General features: G+C 43.8%; 1 protein-coding gene across 1 annotated transcript in view; it reads right to left on the reverse strand.

The window, feature by feature from the left end:
- The window catches only part of HIC2 (HIC ZBTB transcriptional repressor 2), a 74,104-nt gene extending 53,805 nt beyond the window's left edge, over nt 1-20,299 (reverse strand). Inside the window, exon 1 of the mRNA XM_034068617.1 lies at nt 20,258-20,299. The gene's annotated coding sequence lies outside the window, so the exon portion shown is untranslated. The remainder of the gene's footprint in view (nt 1-20,257) is intronic.
- Nucleotides 20,300-27,728: the final 7,429 nt, after the last annotated feature.

Below are 27,728 nucleotides of genomic sequence, written 5' to 3' on the forward strand. Positions count from 1 at the left end.
ATGCCAGCAGCACACCAGGAGCACACAGCAGCACAGCTTGGCCCTTTGCATTCTCAAAGAGTTCTGGGTTACTCTGCAGAATTTGGGAACAAAGCATAGCAGGGCTCAGCTCTCACCCTGGAAGTCCTCACGCACGCAAGCAGCAGGATGTTCCCATGCAAGTATGTTACAAAACCAGGGCACAGAGCAGAATTGTGGTCTGCAGCCCAGGTTCATACAGAATGCAGCATTAATAAATTGATCAGTCAATCAAAACAGATCTCACGAGACACAGAGGCCCCTCAGCATCAGGCTAAATTATCCATTGTCCTATAGGATCTGTGCCTCTACAGCTAAAAAAGACAAAACACAACCAAGTTTACCTACAAAACCAATTCCCTACAACCTTTGAGTAAGTCAACCCACTTGCAGCAGAATAGTAAACACCTGTATCAGTCTGGGAACCAGGGGCTTGGGGTAGCATTTATACTTGAAATGTGCATTTGGCAAGGCCTCTTTCTTCCTTCTCTGGAGCCAGAAGGCTCCCAAGCTCCCCAAGACAACTGTAATCTGGGTAAACTTAGACCTGCCTTTCTACCTAAAAATTCTTCTCTCTGTTGACGTTGGCTCTGGGCCAGTTTAGCCTTCAATTCCAGGTCTCCCAATCTGTGTCAGCAGAACTTGCTTGTAGATATCTGCCCAGATTAGCTGCCCAGACACTATCTCATTTGTGACCTGCTTCACAGATACCCTTCTTGAATGCAGCTGCTGCTGCTGCTGCTGCATTTATCCACTGGAGCCCTCATTTCCTTACTGCCCATCTGCTGCAGGGGAGGCAGAGCCACACGGACACGACACAAATAACTGACAGGGAAGATGTAGCCACACCAAACAATAAAAGCCAGGAAGCCCAAAGCCTACACCTACCTAGTGAATTTGTGCCAGTTTTTAAAAGCAGGAGAATGTGGATAAGCAAACATAGATACAGTTGAATGACTTATCTCAGTTTAGACAAGCAGTATCTAAATAATGCTGTTTAACTTATTACTGTAACAAATATGAGAATTGATTTAATAAACTAATGTTACTTTTGGACAGTAGAGGTCTGCATCAATGGACCAATACACTAATTATGTTATCTTATCAAGTCAGTGCATAATAATAGAATTTCGCTATGCATTGATGGAACTAGGCTTAGCTCTGCATCAGAAAATAATCCCTGAAAGAGAATAAGATAGTATTTAGCAGGCAGTTCTTGTGACTGGGTGCATAGTCGTTATTTTCATTTCAAAATAGTATATATAAAGTATTATCTATAAGGTGGGTGTTGCATGACAAGAAATTGCCTCTGATAATCTTTTATCACTTGTTATTTAACCTGCCTCTATCGCTGAGAAGTAGTCAATATAATTCTCCAAAAGACTTAAGTAAAAAGGAAAGAACTACTGGTGCATATGCAGATCCATTCATTGTAAGCTGACAATAAAGCTTTTTCCACCAAGGTACAAGCAAAATGACTTGCTGACATTAACTGGCAAGTACTTTGCATTCATATGGTATCTTTCATCTACAGACTTCAAAGCATCTGACAGGAGGCAGGCAGGCGTTGTTTCTTCATCCGTCCAAGAAAGAAGCTGAAGCACAGAGCAGCAAGGTCTCCCAGAGAAGGTAAAACCATTAGCAGAAATCTAAATTACCTGATTTGCAGTCCTTCAAAATGAACTGCTTTGCTCCCAGTACAAATTACACGCACACCAGAGAGCAGAACCTCCACTCACCCACACCCCTCTGAGAACTGCTAGGGATTCTTTAAGAATTTAAATGTCATTCATGAGAAACTAAACAAACACAGAACACAAGAGTACTCTTCTAAACAGGGAAATGATGGGGATCTGAAACCAATCCAGATCTGAAGTTCTGTAGTGCTCCAAGGAGGAGCACTCCTTGAGTGAACCTGCAGACGCACAGGTCTTCATTCATGAGGAGGGGAAGGGAAATCCTTGTACATAATCTAGCAAGTGTTTAAATAAGCCTGTTCAGATTAAGATCTCTCCTCTCCAGAGAAAAACCAGGGCTGTAAGAAAGGTTATGGAAATAATTTTTTAAAATGCCATTTAAAGAGAGTAAGCCTTTTCAGCTGTTCCAGCTCTTCACCTTATTCTAATAACTGAAGCAGTGCTGACTGCCTGAGGCACTCAGATAGGAAAAAAATCCCTGCACAGTGTTCTTCTTTTAAAAGAAGTGTATGATTCCTGTAAGCTTAAAAACAGCAAACAAAAAATTATGCTGAGACAACCTCTGGAGCAAGCAGTCTTCTGGCATTGGTCAAGGAGCCTGCAATAGACATATTTAAAAGTGCACTCTCTAGTTATGAGATCTCTCGTGGCCTGTGGAGGCAGACAATATTAGGGGCCACTAAATCCTGAAGTTTATTTTTCTTAAAGTTTTCACTTCAAATAAAGCTTTGTTTTAAAATGTATGGGGCCAACTGTTAGAGCATTGAGGTCCTGGTTATTAGCCAGCTAGAGCCCATGAATTATGTTTAGTGAGAAGTTTATAGGCTCAGTAAACACCATTCCAGTTCCCCTCACCCCTGAACTGTGGAAGCCAAACCAAGAGATATTCAATGCCATGTTACCACTAGCACCAAAGCAACTATTATCTGATTACAGGCATTTTATTTTTTGTAAGGAATTTGCTATTGCATCATTTCATACATGTAAGTCTTTAAATCTACCAAGGCAACACACAGAGTAAGTAACTGTTGAAGTAACTGGTCCTGTTTACCATCTTCTGGAGTAGGAATATTTGGTTCCATCTTGTAGCTTTCTGAGTGCAAGCACTACAGAAAGGCAATCCCTCAAACTCTTAGTAAGGCAGAGTCTGGCAAGGAGTTTAAACACAAGCAAGATTAGAGTGGGCAACCACAAGAGCATTCTGATAAAACCATCCTATGGAGCCAGGGCAGAGTACAGGGCTGTAAGAAGTTGCACTTGTTTCCTCTTACTGCCACTTTGTCCCAAGGAGACTCATAAAAACAAGGCCCATTCTGTGTTCTAAGAGTAGCTGGCCAGAGGTCAGACTTAGATGTTGCTCTTTTTAAGTTATGCTGTCAAGAATAACTTACACAATTCTGACTTCATGGGAGAGCTGGCTACAGCTCAGAGACAGTCCAGGTAAGATGCATCCAACATGGAGCTAGGGCAGACTGATGTGGTATTAGCACTGTTTAGCCTTACACCCATCTGTGCACAGCACCAGGAACCCAGAGACCAAAACCAAAGGTAGGCATCTCTAGACTGACACGTAGCTGTGTAAATCCAGAAGCAACTTCTACTTGTGTGACTGGGTTTCTCCTGGGCATAATGCTGTTTTATCTGGTTACCATTCACTGCCATGAGCTAAAGCCTCACATACAGAGAGTATATGATCAGTCAGTGTGCAGTAACTTGTTTGCGTGCTTGTTGTTCCAGTTTTCTGGAAGAGCTAAAATATACCAGAAGACTTTATGGGACTGTGTCAGTCCTTGAGGCAAGGAAAGTTAATTTAGTTGGAAGAGTAAGGATGCAAAGAAGAGTGCTATAATAACAGTAGTCAGTTTTGGTAGCAAAGTAAACTTGAAGGAATTTAGGTTCTCCTCCTAGTTCCCTCCATCTGTCACACCATCTTGGCTGAATAATACTTCTCTTCATGTCTCTGCTTCCTTTCTCGCCTTCTGCCTTGTCCATTTAGACTATGACTTTCTTCAGGGAAGAGACTGGGCTTGTACAGCACCCAGTGACAACCTTAAGGCTCTGCAATCCTTCAGCCAAACAGCACTTTTATATAAAAACTTTGTTATAGACCAATTTACGTAACACCAACTAGGAAATCTCATATTCTCATGTAACTGCTTTTTTCTGATGTCCTGAGAATTATGGTGCCAGAATCTGTCCATATGACAAGAAAGAACCTTGGCAGTACAGATCCAATCTGTCCCACAAGGACGTGCCAAGGCCATATCATCACACCCATAGCCAAGCACCTCTAGGGTGCAAGCACAGTTAAAATCTTTCCACCCCAGTAGTGGTGAAAGACAAGATACCCTTCTCTTTAAACTTAACCCTCTCCCTTCCGAAGAATGCCTGGAATTTCTATTATTTCCCAGCAGAGAGGGGAAGGCAAAGACTTGGCATGAGGAGATAGATAAGAGCAGTTGCCTTCTCTAGCTAGGTTTTGTTAACTCTGCATAATTGCTTAGGGCATGTGATGGTTAGAGGGAGACACATACATGTCTGTCAGAGACAGACTACAAATTACTAGTATAACTCCAAGCAAACAAAATCTAGTTTACAATGTGGCTGTGGTATATAAAACACCTCTGTAAAACTACAGTATAATTCAGCTGCTGCAGGTTTAATTTACAAAGTAATGATACACTTTCCCCTCTCAAAGACTGCCACTTAGGATCACTAAGATGTTGAATGAAGTCTCTGCTGTCTTCTGGGACACATGGTGAAGGCTGATTGTTGTTGGAAGCTTCTCTAAGCAAGCCACACTTAAATACCAGGTTTTGCAAGAGGGCCCATATTGTGTCGCATGTGAATTCAAGGTCCTTTACCAGTTTTAAAATCTGGGTCAGAGCAATTTGCTTACATTTGGAGTCCTTTTCTGAAATTAATGGTATGTGGCATTTAGAGTTGTAGATAAAAGACAATCAGATACTCTGCTATTATATCTGCTCTGCATCATGCATGTACCATCTACAGTTTTCCTGCTAAGCTTTGTTCACATGTACAACCCACTTCTTCAGCAGTTGCACATACAGCATACTAATGATATTATTCTTGGCTATCCTGTTAAATTCACAGTATAAGTTAAATGCACAGTAGGGGGGCCTGCCGGGTTCTCAACAGTTTTTAGATGGCTACAGATTATAGCTGGCCAAGGGTGGAAGTTTTGATAAGCAGTCATGAAGTTGAGAGCTCTTCTATTCAAATAGGATGTTGAATAGTGCTGACTCTATCTCTGTCACTTCTCTGGTGATAACTAGATTACCCAAATGTACTATGCTTAGGGCTACATCAGACCACCGCTTGGAAGCTCCAGTTAGTACTACATACAGCTGCCAAATCGCTTAGCTAGATTTCACACAGGGATCACCCAGAACAACTGTGATGATGTTTGTTTCACATTGCCATTCAAGGAGATACTTTCGGATTACTAATACCTTGTGTGACTTGGATGATGGCTATTTCAGAGATATTTATTTCATTGTATCCTGACAGGCAATTGTCAGCTGGATCCTAGGATCCAGAACACAAATTTAAGCCTCTCCGATCTGGAAATTTGGCTGGTATAATATCTGCTCCGGAGCCCCACCCAGAGCTAAGATCCTGCCCAAATTTATTTTAGTGCTTCTTGAAAGAAGAAAGACAGAAAGGAAGGAAATAAGAAAGAAGCCTAAAACCACAACACAAATTTGCAAGTTAAACTTACTGACAGAACTGACCTGCAAAGTACAAAACAATAACAGAGAATGATGATATTCACACTTTCTCCTAGTATTCCTCTGGGTACAGAATATCACATTTTCCCAATGCAAGCCACTCTGGAGTGACAATCAATGAAAGACATTAAGTACAATAAAAATATTTGGTTTAAGATAAAAATGTGGTTCCTACCTATGGGCTTGTAAAGGAAAACTCGTCAGAGTCTTACACTTCTTGTAGGTAAATTGTGAATTTTCATCCCCTTGTTCACAAGCCAGGCAGAATAAAAATATCCACCTACACTAAACCAAAGGGAGCCACTCTTAACCCAGACACAACCACAACAGACATTCTCCACAGTCCTTGGCTTAATAGAACACTGCCTTGTGGTTATACCCGCCACTAGGATTTCATCTTGCAAGTTCTAGCACATTTAATTTATTCCAGGTCATACATCAAATATAATATTGAAATTTAAGATGGCATGTGAGATTGAGGCTTTCTTTTGCAGTGCAAGTAGAAAGAACACTGTTGGGATTGCTGGTGCATGAACATATTAATACATAAACACAAACTTGTCACCATCACTCAAGAAAAACAATTGGTCTTTAAGAGGGAAAAAAGTTGTAAAAAGAATCAATTCCATTAAATAGCTCTATAAATCAATTCCACCAAAAATCAATGGGAAACTACATCCACAACGTGCCAAGTAACTCTACACATCAGGTGCAACTGTCCGTAACAGTGGCCATGTAGCAGCTCTGCCTGCTGGGGATTCAGACAGACATGGGCTGGAGCAGGAACTGAATTGCCCATGCTGCCCTCCAGCTCCCTCCTGCAGTGCTTTCTGCCCCATGAGCTGCATAATGGGTCAACAACATCATTCACTTCCAAAGTCCGAGTATCAGCGTGATGGAGCCAAAAATGGGAGCAGACTCCTGCTCACAGGCTGTGGGGACCCTTGCCTCCAGACACAGAAATGGGCAGTCCCTCCTAAAGACAGCAGAGGAGAACTCATGTTACTTGTCAGAGCCAGGTATCCGACATGCCCAGGTCTGAAACGAAGCATGGCTTTGGGATTTTCCAGCAAGCATTATGCCACAGCAAGTGTCCCTTTGGGACACTTCCCCAAAGGGAAGCTGACTTAGTCACAGACATGGGGAGGGTGATGGAGGAACTTCCAGGATCTGGGGCCCAACAGCCACCAGCATGCAGTAAGTCACAGACCAGTTAAACAAATGACTTAATGACTTTTTTAAACACAAGTTCATGAGTTCCACATTGTGTCAGTCTTTACTGTTCAGTGATTCCCCAGTGGCTGTGCCAGGCCCCTGTCCTCTCACTTTCAAAGTGCAGCTCCGCTGCATTTTCACATTCGTAGGCTGTGGATGCCCCTTCAATGACTGGAGAAACCGTTGGGGCTTTCATTTTGTGCTGTCAGCTCTCAGATGACTTTGGAAACACCCCCCTGGGGTTTTTGTTCTGTGTGGCAGAGCAGAGAGGGCACAGAAGATTCTGGCTTTGTTAAAACCTGCACAAAAATTCATGTCCTGTCTTACCCTTCATGTGCTCCACATGTGCTGTCATGTCTCTGGGCCTATTATAGACACACACTACTTAAGAAATTCAGACATAGCATTTTTGCAATGGAAAAATTTGATGAGTTAGCCTCTGCTATTCAGCACTAAGTACCAAAACCCATTTTTTCCTGTTGTAACTGAATACCAAGTGTAACTGAGTTCAGTTATTCAGCACAGGAACACTCATGTCTGGTATTATTCACATATATTTAAAATAGAGAAAATAGTCCATCTGTGTGTGTGTATAATAAATAATGATCAGTTTAATGAGCGGGCTTGAGACTGTCCATGGCAGGGAATGAGACCATCTAGTGCTTCTCTTTGAGGCTCTGCGACCCAGCTGCAGGAGGGATCTGATCTGCAAGTTGCATCTTAGCTGTTGGGCCTAATCTTAGCAATGAGCACCCTCAACCTACTGATTTCAATAGGATCTGAGAGCATTCAATATCAAACCTTCCATCAGTCACAAGTTTTCTCTAGACACAAGGGCACGCAGTTCTGGAAAACAGGACTTCGACATAGGCTGGAAGTTTGAGATCAAGAACAAGTGGGAATTGTACAGACAGAGTCTTCAATCTAACCACTGGTATCTAGCAAGACAAAGCAGCAACACATTAAAGTTTGTATCATTTGGAATATTCCTTAAAACTTTATCATATGACTCTTCTGCTCCAGAAGAATTAACCAAACATTAAAAAGTGTATTAAGGAAAGTGGAAGGACATTGTCAGTAGAACAGCCGGAAGATTTTCCTGCAAGTCAGTTAGATGTTCCTCATTTTCCCTGTCCCTAAAGAGAACTGCAATGATACTTTCTTATTTACTGGTATATCAGTTTCATACAGGTCAGGCAATAAAAGAATTGAGCCAAGTGGCTTCAATATTAGAATAGGAAGGATGTTTTCAGAGAGTTTTGAAACATGGATCTTATTGTGAAGAGAGTCTTCATGCACCAACACATGCTACACAAACACTTGCATGCATGTAACCCTAGACTATTCTGTGAGTCTCTGAAGTTGTAGAGTAGCTTACAGTGAACAAATCAGTGTTACATTTGTGAAGGACAGCCCAAAACATGGTGCAAAGTTTGTGTGGAAAGAGACAGAGAAACCAGGTAGGAATAGGCACAGCCCAAGGAATGAATTGATTGCAGTGATACAGCAGATAGGTAGAAATGTTTCGAAAAAGCAAGTATGTTCACAACTGAGCATTCTGGAGGAAGCAAAGAATCCAACAGGTTAAACAACCAAAGCATAAATCGAAATAAACAGACTCTATTGACTAAGAGTTGAAGCCAGCACAGAGATCTGAGGTGTTAACTTGCATTTAAAGGCTATCGTGATTAAAATCATACACCAAATTGCATAATAGGCAGATGAGATGAACTGAAATATTAGTTTATGGAAATAAGACTTGGAGAGAGGATTGTAAGGATTTTTTTTTTAATCCTGCTCCTAAACTCTTCTATATTCAAGAGAAAAAAAATCTTAAATCCTGTTTCCTGCCACTATAGGGCTAAAAAGTTAACACCATATTTCATAAAGTTAATGTGGACCAGGATTACTGTGCTGACTTCTTCTTAAAGAGGAAATAGATTCTAGAAACTAGGCTGGGAAGGAGGTAGATTTCTTTCTGCCAAATCCTCTGACAAGAAGCGGGAGGGAGAAAACATATTTTTCTCTGAGGCTTCTGGGGATTAGCAGAATTAAAGACTCTGTTGCCCTCAGTAGAACTGATGTACTCTTCCAGTTGGACTTACTCATTCAGTCATTCACTGTAGAGCCTGACTTCATATGGATAATCATGCTTTTCTTTCCTACTTGTATGAAGTGCTTACACTCTTTTAAGTGAAAGCAAAAGAAAATGCTTTATTTACAGCTTAAATATTAAGTTTTTAAAATAAGCCAGAAAGCTCTTATGAAGAAAATCCAATGACCCATCAGAAGGAATGAGTTTAATGCCAGCCAACAAACTGCCTCTTAAGAAAAAGAAAGATTCAAACCCCTACTCATGCTGACAACCCAGCAGAGCCTTCACTGACACAGTAGTACCTCTGTCTATCTGGGACTTCACTTTGTCAAAGCCTTTTAAATGGAGAGCACCTAGGCAGTGACTGTGACACACATCCAGCGAGACTCAGAATGTCTTGCCTGTTTGCTCTTGAGTTTCTGAACCGTGACCTCAAAGCAAATGAATCTGAGGAGAAAATACATTAATCAGGCATTCACCCAGCCAGGCTCAGGATTTTCAAACCAGGGACCTGAATCAGCTCTATCGCCTCCCACGTCTTTCCTGATACAATTAGTCAGCATCTGCCCTGGCAGCCAATTCACTGCCTCTCAGAGCAGGGGGCCAAGCCGCTGCAACTCCCCTGCCCGCTGCCTACTTCCTAATGGGAATATCTTACTGAACTGGGCCTGGTGGAGGTTAGCATCCCTTCCCTCCATTCAGGGACATGCAGGAGCTCAGAACAGCTATCACAGCCTCTTTGATTCCCTGCTCCAGCCCAAGTGCAGGTTCAGACGTGTCTCAGCCACACCTCTCCCCACCTTGGGCCAAGGCCATGCCAGCTCCACACACCTGTTGGAGGCTTCCCCACATTTTAAGGGAATCCCCAGAAGGGGATTTGCAGGTGCTGCGCTCCCTTCAAAGAGCTCAGGCAACAGATCAGCCTGGGAAACTGGACCCAGAGCATTCAATGTGCCCCTCTGACCTAGTCCGAAATCCTCTCAACCCCACTAGGCTGAGCCTGAACTCCACAGCTAAGGTGTCTGAAAGAAGCATGTGCTTTTAAAACCCAGCTGAAGTTTTGCTAAGGAAACTTTGCAGAGGCATCACTAGTGTATCCACAGGAGTTTTGCAATTCTGGGTTACAGGTGACAGCAGCAAATAAACAGGCAGGCAAGTCAGGGGTGGAAGCGGGCTTCTACTTAAAGCCAGCCTCACCAGGCACTTCAACAGTAAATAAAACCCCCAAGCAGTTCTGTTTTACCCAACAGCTATAAAGCTCCAGCCCCGCTCCTGCGGCTGGATTGTGCAAGCTCTTACTCCAGTCTGAGTTCAAGCAAAGTGCCTGAGTAAGCACTTGCAGAATCTGACCCCCCCAGTCAGTTATCTCTGCTGCACCTATTTGTGCCTTGCATTGCAAGCTCTTTACCCAGGGACATGGTCTGGGAGTATATTGTCGGCTACAATGTGCTTTATCTCCATTTATGGCATTAAATCTAATTTGTGGTGCCAAGTGCAGCATTACCCTTACAATGACATCTATTAGAGACAGTTTCTCCTGAAGAGACTGATCTGACCAGCAACCAGTTTGCACCGTTCATTCTTTTATTTTATTGCAAAACCACCTCTCTACTTCTTTAATTTAAAACATTTTGTTAAAACGCAGTAAGATGAGCACTAAATTATGGAAATCCCACACGCTGGCATTACACTGACTTCACTCGGGATGCTGACATCCTTTCTCCCCCGAAGGTCTGAAAAACAGGGAACTGAAAACAAAAGCAAAACAACAAACTTGACTGATTCGTCTCCGCTGATGTGTAAGTTTAGCAGAGGCAGGCTTGCTTTCCCTGTGCCAGTCAAGCATTGCTGGTGGGCACCCAGCCCCTTCCCCTCCCTGGGCACAAAGGAGGGAGGAACGGGACAGCAGCATGGCACAGCATGGAACAGTTCTTGTGGAAAAAAAAGGCTGCAAGTTGCCCTGAAACGCTGCATCCTGCATGCCACAAAGGACAGCTGCTACCTTCTCACTTACAAAAACGTGATCCCAGCCAGTCAATCCACAGAGCTAACACTGTCAGATACCCTCCCACTCACCATCAATGATGGTCAAAGCCATTGTAATGAAGCAGTTTCCCTTCCACCACAAAAGGGGACATGCTTTGCTTTTTGCTCCAAGAAGGCTTAGAGGGAGTGCTTTGGGTTTGGTTTGTTGGTTTGGTTTTTGCTTTCTGGTGAGGGTACAGCCCTAGCTGTTACAGACAGACACGGAGGTAGCATGGTCCATGCGTAACCACAGAGGAAGCAAGCACAAATAGGCAAATATTCTGAATAATGGCAAAGGAGATTCACATGGAAACTTGCTTGGACTCACCTGGAGTCCTTTCCCCCTTTCTCGTCCAACCAGTTCATGGATGGGGAACATCCCAAGCCTCTGGCATATGGTATTAGATTCTGTGGGTATTAGGTAGAAAACTAGTGATAAGTCTTTTGAAACACTACAGCTGGCGTCAGGTAACCCAGGTCTCGTTTCATATGAACTCTCCAAATTTGGAGGGGAGAGGAAGATTTTGTTTATTTGTTACAAGTGCAAGAGAGAAGCTGGGGTGCTTAATCAGTCATTTGTGTGTACTGGGAGTGGAAGCTGGTTTGTCTGGCTATGGCCATGGCTTCCGTTCTGTACGGAAGAACCCTTCTGCAGCTTTCAGAAACTCATAAAAACATCTCAGAAAAGGTTATATGAAGATGGCAGAGACACAGCTGTAAATCACTGATTAGTAATTATGAAGGCATTATGAGATCCTTGGGTAGAAAGAACCTCTTTGCTGGATAGGCAAATATTTTAATACATACTCCAGCATTCACTGTTCCAGCAGGACCCTTGAAATATATTTTCCTTTCATGGCTGTCCTCTATTGTTAGTTACACCAGGCAGCTTTTAAATAACAGCGTGATTTCCAGTACTACAGCACTATCAAACATACTAGTTTTTCTCTGCAGTTGGTTCCACTTAGAGGATACTGAATTATTAGTACAGCATTCAGCTTGAAACCCTCTTGCACAATTAACAGGGTGAAATATTAGACAATAGCAGCTACTATTGTTATTTACTGTTCATTAAATGCTAATGGAAATTCAGCCCATCTGCAAAATATCATGTCCTTACACAGGCAGAATCAAGCAATAAATCAGTGGCAAACAAATTCTCATATTCAACTCTTTGTTCTAGCCACCAAAATAGGTTGTGAGAATGAAGGTAAAGGCTTACAGTCCTCTCTCTGTGTTCAGGTCTGATTTTCCCTTACTCAGGAGCTAAAGAGTATCACTAATTAAACCCATCACTTACAAGGATCAACCAGAATCTGGGAGACCCAGCAAACTGGGATAAGCCAGCTGACTACAGCTACTAAAAAGAGGTCTACACCTGGGGAAATACTCAAGACACTCCTTCTGCAGAGGCACCACCCATAATACCAGGCCAACAGTCTCAAACACCTCTGCGTCTTGGATGGATATGCAGAACCGCATACATTAAACCACTTTTCTTGGAGTTCACTTAAGAATGCTGCCAGCTTGTAAACAGCAGAGTCAGTTTTGCTGCCAACACAGTTTTTACCTAGAGCAAACGGAAGTGCTTTTCCAAGAATTTCCAAGACTGTTTCGTCACGCAGGACGCTGGCACTGCACCATGCAGCCCAGGGATGAAAGACAAAAAATACAAGCTGCTGCTCTGCGCATCCTGAAAGGGGTTATTTAGAGGCATTTATTTATTCCCAGGAAGAAACTGGCAGAGCAAAACAGACCTCCAAAAAAACCCCAGTGTTCGCTGCAGGGGGATAAAGTCTCATTAATATCTTCAATGCTGTCACAAAAAGTGAATAGTTTTTATAGTTGGCATGTTACAATTTTCATTACAATTCTGAAAGCCTGGTTTGATAAAGTACAGTGGAGACTAAGGAATGTAGCATTTCTGAAGGACTGGAGAGCAATCTTCTCTCTTCTTCCTCCCCCACTGCATAATACTGAAGCCTTAGTCCTTTGGCAGCTTTACCATTTTGAAGCTGTATTAGAACTCTGTGTATTATGACAGCATTTACAGGCCCTTGCTGAGGTCAGGGTTCCATTGTGCAAACTTTTAAATATAAGCATTTATAATATAAATATACAAGATAAACCAAGAACATTGTATTCTCTATACTTTAAAGATGAAGAAAACTTAAGTTGCTTAACTTCCTTCATGACCAGAGCATAGAAAATTTAAATCAGTGATAGAAACTGAACCCAGAATTCCCTAGACCACAGACTCGCCCAGGAGTATTACATGTGTGCATACCTTCAACCACTGCACCAATTCATAACAGTAAGTACCTATAACCAAGTTTTCTGGGTAAAACATTTTGAGTCCAAAGTTACACTACTTTTAAAACATGCTCAGCCAAACGTCACTCTGCTGACACATGAAGAATTACACGACAACTCTCACTCTCATGCCAAAATTCCTTTTGTTGAGCATTTTGGAACTACAATTCTGGCTATATACACCTCATAGATGTGCACAGACCTTTATTTTTAATGGATTCTCTGCCATCTACAACTTCGGTAGGTATTTTTCCTGCCTAGAAGGACATCCACATTTTTCTTTGAGGACAGGACATAATCACGTCACTAACATCACATTATCAAAGAGCATTTGAACTGCCTGGAAAACTAACAAAGAGCCTTTTTCAAGGACTTGAGAAGTTTGATGCAAAAAGTTCCACGTGAGCATCATTCTGAATACTTCACGAGGGTAAACAGAAACTAGGAGTAACAAAGCACCTCATCCTTCCAGGGTAAACAACATTAAATAAAAGCAGCATAAGTTCAGGTCTCACTATACCCTGGCATAATAGCAAACCTGCTTGTAAATAGGTCTTGTTTATTAAAAATAAGTCAGTCTTCAATGGTTTTTTGGTAGTGAAGTTTTGAGGCAAGTCAACCCCTAAACAGAGAAAGCCACTACTTCACTGTTTGATCCAATCCTGGGCAATTATCTTACCTTTTGCATCAGGAGCCTTTTGTAAAGGGACAGAGAAGATGTTTTTTTCAGTTTTAGTTCAAAAACTAGGTTTTTTAGACTGCACACAGCAATTGATATTTGAGGAAGGGCAGAAGGGCAAGAAAGCTTCCTTCCCTCCAAATCAAAACTAGGTGTTAGAGACTAGCATCTGCAGCTCTAAACTCATAGAAGAGGAGCATAGAAAATAATCAGCTAGAAAATAATGAGTTCCCTTTTGCTTAGAGGAACATTTCCTTTGCTTTGCATTTAAAATGGAGCTGAATAAGAATTATAGAGTAAGTCACATAGGAAGAGACCTGGGAAAGTTGTCAGGAAGTATTTTGAGAAGAAAGTATTTTCCAAATATTTTTATTTAACACTTCAATATACTCAGATTTAGCATTTCATTGAATTTAATGCTATATAAGAAGTTGTTTGATTCATTTCTCAGAAACAATAACATAGTATATTAATTTTGCTTCTGATTTGCATGTTAAATCATAGCTTGAATACATTAAATCCTGTCCTCCTGCTCAGCAGAAAATAATACCAGATTTACTTCAAAGTTATTTTTAGTTGCACATCCATACATGTTTTAATAGGTAAAAACCAGTGAGATCCAGTCTTTCCACTGAAGAGTAACTAACAACCACACAAACAAGCAACCTTTAAAGTAATGTTTCTTGTTGGCTGATTTCAATTCTCAGTTAAAATTGGCAATGCAAATTACTCCATCCTGTTCTTTATCAGGCAAGAGAAAGATTTCCAAACTGTCAAAGTGGCTGGTGGCATCTTGACAGCAGATGGAAATGCAGCAAGTAGAGTCCTACATGGCAGTGTCTTTATGTGACTCCTGGAAAACTGAATCCACATACTGAATGGTTCTTTATACAACGGGAAATGAGCACACATTTAGGGGAAGGAATCTGCTGTACACCCCTGTCATCTTAAACCAGGCTAGGAATGAATGGGACTAGCCCAGCATGAAGAGCACAGTGAGGTTGTTTACCATATGAGGCCTCTTCCCCAGTCAGCCTGTTGTGTATCTCTTAAAACTCATGGCAGAAGACTGAGTTGAAGGCAATTTTATCTTGCACAGTGTTCGGTTTGGAGGGGGAAGGGAGTGGATAGGGCAAACTGATATATTATTGAAAGCTACCTCCTCTTCCTTCACCCAAGAGACTGAAGGACAGCGAGTGCCTCAGGCCAGCATACTGACATGAAACGCTTTCTACCTTTCATCCAGAACCTGGGTGAGGAAAATGTTGGCAAGTTTTTCCATCCAGTATCTAAAGCTGGAAGAACAAGAGGGAGTTGTTCCTAGTCCCTGCATAGATCTCTCAGAACATTCAGTGACAGAAGCAAGAAGTATACCCTGTTTTCAGGGCTGTCTTTACTAGGAGAAAAGCCCCTGATGACAGTGTTGAGCAAGAAACTCCCTGCACTTCTCTAAACTCTTCTTATTGCCAGCTGAAGACTAGGACCCTTCCTCTCCCAGCTTAGCTGTCAGTGCATGTGTTTTCTGCACTTTCCACAGGAGACCACAACAGTTTGTCATTTCCACATCAGCAAGAGAGTCAGTGCTGAAGGAAGTTTCCCACAACAGGTCTAGTTCCAAACCACTGTTTGAAGTTTTTGGTTTAAAAGATCAATCTTTAGTCCCTTCAAATGCACAGTGTACACATCTGAAAATGTTACACAGTATGTATGTAATCCCGGATAAACAACACTCTCCTCCCCTTTTCATTAAGTAAAATCAGTAATTGGAATCCCTGTTTAGTATTTGTGATTACAAGGATCACCCTCCGCCCTGCCCTGGTCAAACAATACAGGCTCTAGGAAAGCACGAGAGCCGTCATTTCAATAATGCAAAACCCTGTTGCTTCCACTCCAGAACAGCTGACTTGAAGTGCAGGCTAGGCTGTGCTTATTAACAAAATGAGAAATCTGATATATAGAAAGAAAACAGTATGTGAGGATTAATCCCGGATTGCAGTTTGTGGCCAGCACTGGGCCGTCATCCAAACACAGAGGAAAAAGAACAGAATTTCTCCCACCTGTCACTTAGAGCAGGTACAGCTATTGCAGTGTTGTAGTCTCCTCCTTACAGCTATTGTAACAACCCATTTTATATCAGCTTAAAATTCAGGATTGACCTCACTGTTTCAGTTCTTCCTTGTTTTGCGGGAGCCAGCACTGGAGGGTGAATTTTCTTTCCAGGAATTGCAAACAAGAAGCATGAGTAACTCACAAGTTTGAACAGCTAGCTTGTAATACGTGTACACTTCAAGGAAAGAAACCCAGCTTAAAACTGGCATCCTGTTGGAACCTGGAGACGTAACTGAACAAGAAAATACAACTCTCTGCAACACTTTTTCTTTTTTTACATTTTTTCTGCTGTTTTTGAGAGCAGTAAGCACACTGTCACCACTGATTAAAAAAGACCTAAACAAACCAGTGTAGTTGCTTTGCCAATGAGCTACTGCTCAGCAGAGTGAAATCTCGACTGCAATGCACTGTCCTTGCTCCCGATACTACAGCAAGATAAAAACCAATTGAAGCAGCCCTAGTGGTTTAATCATCGGAGCAATCCGCAGCAAACCAAAGCAGAAGTCATCTTTATTTTCTAAAAGATGTTCTCCTGCTTATGGTTGGGACCATGCTCTGTTGTGGCAATCCCACAGCTGAGCCCTGTTAATTTTTCTCCAAGCCCAGCAGGGTGGGCATGTCCCCCTTCCCATTGAGCCTCGCCTGTCACAATGCAGCCAGTATAATGGCTATGGCACAAATGTGATTCTGCTTTCTCCCACCTCACATTTGCTGCTGCACTGCAATGAAGCTTTGTGGCAACATTCTTCCCTGAATGTTGTCAGAAACTGCAGTTTTGTTCATACATTTTCTCAGCCAGGTTTGGTTAAGGGATGGGAAACTTGGTTTTCAGTAGAGAAAACATGGCATCCCCATCACACCAAACCCTCTACCTATCAGGGTACGATATGTTCATCAGACTGGATGAGAGGGTTAAATGCTGCAGTCAGCACAAACAGGAGTTCTGCTATGAAGGCAGATGCACCTCAGTTTTCAAACATTATCCTATTTCTCTACATCTATCACCAAAGAAGGCAGCAGGAGTTCAGAGAATAGCCACACACTATTTTCTACACAAGGTCAAAGCAATGCACAACACAGTTTATGTTTGACAGTTCTTAATTACTATGGGCTGTAAAAATGCTAGAAAATGAGAACTCTCATTGCAAGTCCTGCTGTTCACAACTTCAAATTTCACGCTGTGACCACCGATTTTGGGCTGTGGTGGCTGGTTTAGAGAGTTTCAATCCATTACACAGCCAAAGTGATTAGCATTAGGTTGTGTTCTAGTTGTTTTAAACGACTAATCAAAATAAATTGAACGGGTACCCTCCTGAAATAAGGCCTCTCACCTTCTCTTCCTCTCCTCTCTCCCCCCACTCCTTGTCACACATTGGCTTCTGCCAAGCAATTCAGCACTGACACTACAGCCTTTCACGTGATGCCAAGTGCTTCAAGCATCTTGCAATACTTATTACTATCTACACATCCATAAGTCATTCTGCCGAGCAACGTATGTGAATACTAACGTGAGCTATTTCTTCATGCATTAAAGATTTAGAGCTCTCCCAGATCCTTGGAAGAAGCTTCTTCCCCAAACACTGAAAACCCATTCTTTTTACCTATGTGCATCTCATCTGCACTTCCCATAGATTAGGGAAGCAGGACATACGAAAAACCTGCCATATCCTCGGGTTCTCCCGTTCTTCCTGCTCCCACCCCTGCGGCCATGCAAGTCTGCCATGATTAAGCAATGGATTTTGGACGCAGAAGAACAAGGCACTTCCGCAGGGTTCCCTTACCCGTGTTAGAATGGAAAGTAACAAATGTAAGAGGTTGCTTATTCTTACTGCTGGTCTCCTCCGGAGCTAAACTGATATGTCAGTAGCAGGTGGCAAGTTTGAAGACGCCTCCCCCCTTCTCCTTTTTTTTTTTTAAATAAATATAACAAAGGGCACACAGATTTGACCTAATGGGTCAACCATCAAAAGTTAAACTGATTTCAATAATTAGACCTAGAATGTCAGGCACCACTGCAAATAATTGCTCCTAATGCTTTTAGGATTAGATTGCTAATGAAAAGACGCAAAAGGAGGCCACTTGCAGTTGTGGAAATAAGTCAATTTTCTTTCCATACGTCATTTTGCCCAAGTATTTGCTGTGAAATCCTAAGGACTCATTCACAGCTTTCTCTCCAGAGCCGCTGTAGTATATACAATAGTTCTGAGTCATACAAAATAGTAGTAAGTCATATTGAAATACTAGTTGTTTATACAGTGTATTTATCAAGCACAGCAAACATCTGCTCATAGTTCTGACATTTTCCAATGAAAGTGACTATTGCATATTGTTTTCCCCTTTAATTTGTGGAAAAACATGGGAGCCATTCAAATATAAACAGCATTCCACAACAAATTTAAACCAGTTTTGGCCAAAGGACATTAGCAGAATGCAGGGTTGATGCTTCTTAACTTGTTTCTGGCTGCTCTCTAAGATTCATTCTAACGGCTCAGTAACATTCAGGGTGACTTGAGGAACCCTCTGCTCGAGCACTCGCACTCATACAGAATGCATCAATTCGGTGTAAAGGCAGCGCCCGCCCCACTCGCGGATGCTGAACGCGAAGTTCCGCGCCCCAACAAGCGCAGGGGCTGCCCGAGTTTCCAAAGGCAGCAGAAAGTTCCCAATCACCGATTCCCCGCGCGTGTCCGTACGCGCTCCCCGGGTACAGCGCGGCTGGCGCCCGCGATAACAGGGGAGCGGGGGGTGCCCCGAGAGCCGCCACCTGGGACCGGGCCAAGCGGAGTCAATAATTGACTTCTCCGTCCCCATACAAAAGGGGCCGGGAGCAGGCGGGCCGCAGGCTGGGCGCTGCGGGCACTGCGGGTTCCCCGGCGTACCGCGCACACAACCCCCCCCCCCCCGCAGGCTTTGCTTTGCTTTGCTTTGCTTTTAAATGCAACCAGAAAAAACCCCAAACAAAACAAAACGCGGCTCCCCCTCCGCCGAGCTGGCACCGGCACCGCCGCGCCTGGGGATGTGGAGCCCGGCCCGGCTCCGCGGCGCCGTTCCCCCGGGACCCGGCAGCCGCGGATCAGCCTCCCGGCTCCCGGAATTACCGCGTACCGCGGCTCGGCAGCGACAGTGCCGGCCTGGACGGACAATTGAATTGGTTTGATTTTAAAGTGGGGGGCACAGTTCTGCTTCCGGCTGGCGGGGCCGGGGAGCGCGCCCTGCCCCCGGGCACAAAGCCTGCGGGCAGGGTCCCGGGAGACCCCGGCCGCGGGAGGGTGCGCGATCCCGGCTCCGTCCATTGAGTCCCAGCGGTGCCGTAACAAAAGCCAGAGACCCGCAGAGACGGGCAGAGCGAGCGGAGCCGACGGGTCCTTCCCTCCGCGATCGCGAACCACCACGGGGGGCGGCGGGGAAGCGGGGAGCCGGGGCAAAAGTTCACCGTGGTCCCGGTGGGGGCACGGGGTGCTCGGTGGGGCCGGCGCTGGGGTTGGGGGATGCCGGGCCTGGCTCGTCTCCTAGCGGATGGACTGCGGGGGGGATGGAGGCGATGCGAGTCCCGGGAGCCCCTTCCCTGCCCTCTCCGCCACAATGCGGCCGGATCCCCAGCACAAACACGCCCCCCGGCACCCCGAGGCTCCGCTCCCTCCTTTCTGAGGGTAAAATCAATTAAAACAAAATACGGCTCACTCGCAGGGGCGAGCGGGGATGGGGAGAAGCTGCTGCCGCTCCGGGGCTGCCTGCCCGCCCCGCCGGTCCCCTCCGCGCCCGCTGGCCCCGCGGGCAGCAGCTGCGGCCCCCGCCCGACCCCAGCGCTGCCGGGGAAGGGGCACCGCGCACACACACACACACACACACAAATGGCACGGGAGGAGGGGGAAAGTTTGCAGCCGCTTCAACCAAATAACCAGCATTAGCGATCCCCAGGCAGGCACGGTGGCCGGTACACCGTATGCACGCCCCAGCCCCGAAAGCAACTGGGCACCGCGCCGGCAGAGCGAGGGGAGGGGGCCTGGGGCACGGGGAGAGGGGTAAAGGGGGACCAGAAAATGATCCCCCTGTTCTTTTCAGTGGTGCTGCCGCTTGTGCCGGGCACGGCTGCTGCAGGGCAGGGAACAAGGGGACACCGCCGCCACCCCGGCGACTCTCCCGAGCGGCCCCGGGCAGATGGGCAGATGACCGGGGCTGCGAATAAAGAGCGGGGAGCGGGGCTGGGCTGCACCGCGGAGCCCGGCAGCGCCCGGCCGGCCGAGCGGGACCCGCGCCCCGCTCCGCGTTACCTTCTTATTGCATCTGGAGCAGCAGCTTTTCTTCCCCTTCCCCTCTCCTCCTCCTCTCCCTCTCCTGTCCTCTCGGTTTATACCAGCCTGTTCCTCATCTCACAGCCTTCCTCCCAGCGCCATCTTGCAAGCTTGTGACGTTGGGAGCCGCTCACCCCTGACCCACATTTGAATAGAAGCCAAAATGAAAAAAAGAAGAGGAGAGAGAGGCAGAGAGGAGAGAAAGAGGGGGAAGAAGAAGAAGGAGAAAGAGCGGAACAAGGGGAAGCAGCAGCTAAGCAAGTGCTGTGCCAGGGTGGAACAGCATCGGCTCCCGCTCCCTGGCCAGCTAGTTTAGTAATAAGCAATTTCCTGCTTTTGCAATAAATATTGCCGCGACGAGGCTGGGAGAGGGACCCGGAGCTGGCTCGTTCCCACCGAGGGACCAGGGCTTTCCCCATCCCTCCCCACCACCCGCACCCCGACCCCCAGCCCTACCTCCGGCCACCCGAGTGCTGCTGCTCCCGCCGGGTTCCGACCACTGAAAAAGGCATTTGTTAAGGTTATTTCTCCCGTCACTGATGTCTCAAGTGTGAGTTAAGAGAAATGATACAGATTAGGCATGTACTGGAATCCGAAATGAGATTTACACACAAATTAAGAAAACATCCTCGTTTATATGGCAATTTGCATATTAGCTTTTTATCGCTAGTGTCTGTTTGTTGAGGACTGACAGTGTGCTTTGTACCACCCAAGGCACAGATGAAGACATGGCCTTTGCACCCACCGAATCTGTAGAAATCTAAAGTTTTAGTTTGTGCTTTTTTCTTTTATTCCTTTTTTAGTTGTTTACCTATTGGAAATATATCGAGGGAAAAAGTTATTTGTGTTTTGCATCCCTGGTCCTGCAAAGACTTTCATGCATGCTTAACTCTAAGCACATCAGTAATCACACTGAGCAAGCAGGGGCTATGTGAATGTGCACAGCCCACAGGCTCACCCTATTATTTTGTAAAATGTGAACTGATATCATCTCAATTTTCCTGACCATTGCCACAAAGTACAACTGTGCAGAAATCTGAATTAGACCTTTGTAGCACTTTCTCCCTCAACAGCTAATTCATTTGTAGTAACAGGAGTGATGCATATAAACATTTTGATTGTCATCGTGCTCAGGTCTTCCTCTATCCCGTAGGAATCGTTGTATTAGCTGCGTGTGTGAGATGACAGTTTTCTTCTGTGCCCTCAAAGCCACCTATAACCAAAACTCTCTGTAGCCTGAGCAAGGTGATTCATTAGTGAAGCTAAACCTACCATTTAACACATCTCTAAGAATTCCCTAATAGCCTCCACACCAGCGACTCTCAGCCACTTCCTGTGCAGATCCCTGCAGTTTCCCTGCACTTCAGCTGGACCCCAGCTGCAGCCTAAGCTCTCCTTCCCTGATAATAAAGGTATTTTCTAGTTGCTCATCCAGAGTTCAAAGTTTTTTTGCAGGAGATGGTTTTTTCAGCCCTACCAAAGTGGCTTGAGAAGCAAATAAAGATAAGGCAAATCACAACAGCCGTATCAGAAAGGACTGGTGGGTTTGTTCACAGTGCACCCAGTAAAGAGCAGAACACTTTAACAGTGGTGAGAACAGCAAACCAGACTGTCAGCACAAGACCCAGTGAAGTAGATAAGGATCAATTCAAGACTCTTCCCCCCACCAGGAAAGTTAATTTAAGATTGGTGGCGCAGCTCTTGGCTGTATTTTGAAGCTAAGTGGCCTTGCAAATAGCCAGGGAGGTGTAGGTAGCCATTTGCTTCACGCTGTGCCAGAGGAATTGGTAGGCAAATACACAGAGGTCCTTGTGCTGCGTTATCTAAACAGGGAGAAAATGCATCATAGAGTCATTTCAAGCAGTTTAGACATTTGGGTTTAGAAATAGCCACTTTTGTGAATCTCTGTGTGGCATCTCAAGACCTCAACAATGCCACCATCTGCCCTCAATCTTCCTTCCTTCCGCTGAAGCTCACCACCCCAGCAGGAGTCAGCAGAACAGTCTGCATGCCCCTGCCGCTTCACAGACCAGCATCTTACTTCAAACCCACTTTCTGCAGACAGTTGAGCAGAGATGCCAGGCGTTGCACAGGAAGGGCTCAAGACGCAAGCATTTCAGTGTGTCTGCCAACTCTGCTAGGCAGGTGATAACTTTTCTGAGTGAGGGAAATTAAAAAGGTTGGGAGGAAGGGGAGAAACATCTTAAAATGCTGCACAAGATTTAATCTGTGTAAAGCTCTGCTTCTGTTTGAATCTTCTCTAGGTTTGGGGTGATCAGTTTTGAGCATCCATGAGGAAATGGAGAGACACATTCTTAGTGGAGAGGAGACAAAAAAGATAGAAATTAGGTGTCTGGCACCGAGAAATGATATGGTAGGATGCAGCACTGCATTCAGCTTCATATATACATGGTAATTATAAGGTTGAAAAAGCATTAATGAGAAAGCCAGACCTGGCGCTGTCACTAGATCCATGGACATCTGTGGGGAATCTGATGAGCCAGGTAGAAGTATGACCACACCTACCTGGAAAACATCTACAGGCATGCAAGGCAGATACCATGATACCAGTAATGTCTCCAAGCAACCACAGCCACAGAACTTGCCATCCAAACAGAGGGTACACCCTCAGGTTCCAAGAAATCACACCCACTGTGGGCACATCTGGCACTGGCTGAAACATCTGCCTGTGTACATGAAAAGCAAACTCATTATGTAGGTGCACAGAACAGCATTCTCAAGTGACAGACTGGACTAGAATGGTGATGGTGGCACTCTGGTTACAGATGCTGTGTCACGAGGGGTATCTTCATGAGGGCTAGTGGATACTTTGAAGAAAGAGGCTCTTGTGTTTCCGGCCAGATATTTGTGATTAACTTTGTTTTCTAGTTTGGTTTGACTGTGGGGTTTTTAACATTTAGTTAGAGAAGCTCCCAGTCAGAACAGCAACAGTGGGTTATGCTGGGTGCTCTGCAGACAAATGAAAGCATCAGCTTCCTCTATGGTGTGTTGATGAAAATATTGTACACAGCACATCCAAGGGTGTTTGTCCTAACAATATACAAAGAATTCAGACCAGAATGCAAGAACAAACAGATTTCACACCAACCTTATATTAGCCCTTAGTGTTTATTCACAAATAGCTCTGTAAGGCTGCTTTTAGGCAGAAAAGTTTAATTAATTGTATCTTCCCAAATCAGATTGTTTCCAAAATACTTGGACTCCAATGAAGTCAATGGCTGAAACCCAGAGGAATTTCAGGGCTTCTGTTTGGTTTTAATTGTTTTTAGCAACTGATGGGTTCAGAAACAGTTCAAATCTTCCATAGCAGTGCTAATAGGAAGTTTATACTCATCATAAAATAGGAAGAGGACACGGGTAGAATTGTTATAGTGGCAGGGCAGTGCTGTGGATGAGGAATGAAGTAATCTGAGCAAAGAAAATGCCATTGCAGAAAGTAAATAGAATAACGACCAAAGGGTAGCCGTGTGCCCTTACAGCTCTTCAGTGCCACCTGCCTTCAGTCCCAGCGCTAGTGGATGTCCAGTGCCATCTAGCAGGCAAAACAGTTGTTTACAGTAAGAAACTGATGGGTAAAGTTGGTCAGAAAAGCTGAAGTGAAAACCTAAAAGTTATAAGTCAAGTAACTAAGCAAAACAGAAAGGACAGAGAATGCCAGCGTAGGGTGTATGTCAGAAAGGGAAGCGAAAGCGAGGGCTCACCAGCCTGCTCCTCAAAAATAAATAAGGATTTAGCCCTAAAAATGCTTTCTTATCAGACGTTTGCAGTCGGTGTCTCTCCGATGGGGCAGACCTCACAGTGCTACTAGAAATGCAGAGGACCAGACATCAGATTGGGTCTGCGACAGGCATCATCTGAGGCATCACATCAACCCAGGAAAATGGTGCTTGAAGGGTAACAAACAGTTGGTGATAGCTCATGAAATTAAGAAGTTACTTTATTGTCTCCTCAATAGAACTATCTCTCTACAGTCAGACATACGTGTCATCTGGAAGGCCTTTTTCCAAATGACATGAAGTGTCCATGGAGGATGCTCCAATTTTATGCTAAGATGGGTTTGAAAATCAGTTAAGAGCTGCAAATGTTCTGTGTATATATATACTCTCTGCAGTAAAGCTTCTTTATAATTAGCTGGGTTAGTTGGTTCCCCCACTGCTGTGTATGGTCCTTTGACTGCAGCTGGTGGGTGGACACAAAGAACATTCCATTTTACCTTTCTATAATGATACCAGAATTTCTCATATCTCTTCTGTTTGTACTAATTCAAAACTTGATAGTGCACAAAGTCCACACATGATTTTTCCATAGCTGAAGAGGAAAATGCAATCTTCAAGGAACTAAGATGTGATCAAGGGAAATCAGAAACTGTAAATGTAATCAGAATCCTTAGCATCAGAAATAGCCACAGAGGTTTCCAGTTCAGAGCTAGTTTTATGCTGTGGCTGGTCACAGATTGGCTCAGTTCTGCTCTGGTTTGCAGTATAAGGCTCATGCTCAAAATCAGGCATTAGAAACCCAATTAAAAAAAAATAAACAGAAGGCAACAGTTTGAAAAATTAGGCACCATTGTGTACAATTCTGCTTCTGTTTTATTCTTAGTGATAGAAAGTTTTAATTCCTTTGGAAGAGAAGAAGCATACAATATTTTTATTGCTGCAAGCCAAAGCATTTTGCTCGGCATTCTGGCATAGGCAGGGCTGATGCAAGGGGTTTTCAACTCTAATCAGATAAAAACATTGCTTCCATTATAACAGGATCTTTGATTTCTATTGGCCTGTGAATTTCATTGCAAATATGTTCACTCTGTACCTATCTACAAAACATCTGTATTTAACCATGTCTACCCTGTTAGTTAATATAGTCTGTGCAATGGCATCATTTCACTAGACTATGGGGGAGCAACAGCAAATAAGAAAAGCAACTGATGAACAAACCCACTACCTGTGTGTTAAGAATAAAGTGAGATTTGCTGAAAACAGCTCTTAAGTAGATGTCAGAAGAAAATTAAAACAAAAAGGAAACATTTCTTCAGCTGCGTAAATAAACAGGGAATGAGACAAGAACCTAAATGAAAAAGAATCTAAATGAAGGTATTTCCGAGGCTTTTAAGAGGAAGAATGGAGCAAACCCAGCATAATTAGTTGGAGTGAGGGGATGAAAATGAAAATGATCACAATAAAGGTGAAAGCAAATCTAAAAGAGCTCATAATTTTCAAGCTAGGGAAACCAGATCATTTCCATCCCAGAATTCCAAAGGAACAAGTACCAGATTGATAGCGAGGATTTGAATTACATTACAGCCGGAAATTGTTCTTCTGTGATTTAAAAATAGTTGATTCAATATTTTTAAAAATATTTGAAAATTATCTGGTTCTAAGACCATTTGAGGCTTTCAGAAGAGTGGTGAAAAAAAACATAGTGGGCCAGAAAAAAAAGAAGCCGCAAAAGAGAAGATAAACAGGATATAACCACAATGCTGATTTTGCTGATTTTGCTGAGTTTCCTGAACTATTTCTTTGCGTAGATAACTGATTTTCTAAGCAAGGAGAATGTGGTAGATCTAATCTGTATGGATTTTAGTCAAGCATTTGATGTGATGCCACATGGGAAGTTATTAATTAAGATGGAAAAGATGGGGATTAGTAAAAGAGCAGTAAAAGGCATGAGGAAGTGTCTGAAGGAGAGGTGCCAATAGATTACTATTGGGATAGACAGATGATTCAAGACTAAACTTGTTTAATGCTCACTATAATGATCTATTGTCATTTAAGCTGTAGTATGCTAAAGAAATGTTCTGATGAAACAGTCAAGATGCACTGTCATTAACAGGGTCAGAGCATTACGGCTGGTGAGCTGGAACACAGTGAAAGCAATGAGCAGTGGCAATGGGATGCTATTCCCTACAAAAACAAATATACATTTGGAATGCACTTCATCATTAACCATCAAAAATCAGGCTGCTTCCTAAAGCTGATCATAAGGGCTCCTTCTGCAGCTAATGAAAACAGGAAGGCACCTTGAAATGGAGGTCTGTCCTGCCTCTTCTAGATTCTTAATTTAAGAGAAACTGTTCTGTGGATGTGTCTCTCTATTCTCTATACAGAGCTCTATGCAGGCTGAAGAAAATTAGATTCTCTTGAAGGAAAAAACTGACTACAGTAAAAAAATAGAAAAAATTGCATGCATTGGTTTGTTTGTGGATGACTGTGAACCATCAGTACATGAGGCAGTAATAGAAATGACAAATATGATCCTAGACAAGGTTCTTCCAGCAGCAATAGGAAAGCCCCGCTGGCATGACACAAGGTGCTGCTGGACTGTCATGTCTGTTGTTGTGTAGGATCTCATCACAGGTATTAGGACAGGTCTATTAGTCTATCAGGATGCACAGTGTGATCATAGGAGACACTAGCTTCCCAGCAACAACAGAGAGCTGAAAGCACAACTGCTTTACAGGCAAGTGCATGACAATGGCTATGAGAGATGTACAATACGTTTCTGGTAGCGGCTGGGAATTCCTGAGTGCTAGGATCAATTCCAGTCTTAGGTTTGTCATGTTACAGATAGGATAGTGTTAGTCACCAAAAGTATATGTTTATTTTGGCCAGCTTTTTTTGGTCCTGTTTTTATTTTGGGGGGGTTACATGTAAGTACATAATGTGTGTGTGTGTACACACACATCCAACCATAAATCCAAGTTTAAGTGAAGTTCTGCTTCTGCTACTTGTTGGGTAGCACAGACATACTGAGCTATACTTTGTATTATCTATAATAACCTACAGAGCCAGCCAGTGTTTGTTAATGTGCTACATTTCTGAGTGTTTCTGGTGTTGGTTTTCAAGTTATAGGTAACCTAAAAATCTCTTCTTGTCCTCACATTAGATACAAATAATAGGAAAAAAGCACAGAACTCAACTGTGCATAAAATCTTTTTGTTTTCTTTATGTGCATGTACTTTGAGAGGCAGAATGTATAGTATGCATAAGTAATTAATGTTGCAAGCTGGAAGAATGAATTATTGTCAGATGGAGGTAAAGCATACAATATGGTCAAGTAAGCAGTTCCAATAATAGCTGTGCTTATAAAAGCAAAATGTAACAGAGGGCAAACTCTACAGGTTGCCAGATTGGTGTCAATGTGGAGCTTTGTTGCCAGTTGGTGACCAGGGGACAGCAGAAGGATTGGTTTTAGCTGAATGCTTTTAAGCTTATGTGTTAACTGCACATAATGAAGCTGCTTCTCAAGCAGTGGCACTTAGGCAGAAGGGCACAGGTAATTTTAGCTTGATATAGTCAGTGGAGGTCTAGCTAAAAGCCACCATTTCCTCCTTCCCTAACTTGACATTTTGTCAGTGAGTTACATCAAGGGGAACAGGAGCCACGTGCTGTCATTGCTAGGACAGCTACCTCAGGCCACGTGTGCCTCTCCAGATGGGAACTTGGCTGAACTAATTGAACTGTCGTAGAGCATCTGGGCTATGCAAACTCCCCAAAGTTGGCACTGCCCAGGGTA

Source organism: Melopsittacus undulatus, chromosome 12 (genome assembly GCF_012275295.1).
Source record: "Melopsittacus undulatus isolate bMelUnd1 chromosome 12, bMelUnd1.mat.Z, whole genome shotgun sequence".
NCBI classification, from domain to species: domain Eukaryota; kingdom Metazoa; phylum Chordata; class Aves; order Psittaciformes; family Psittaculidae; genus Melopsittacus; species Melopsittacus undulatus.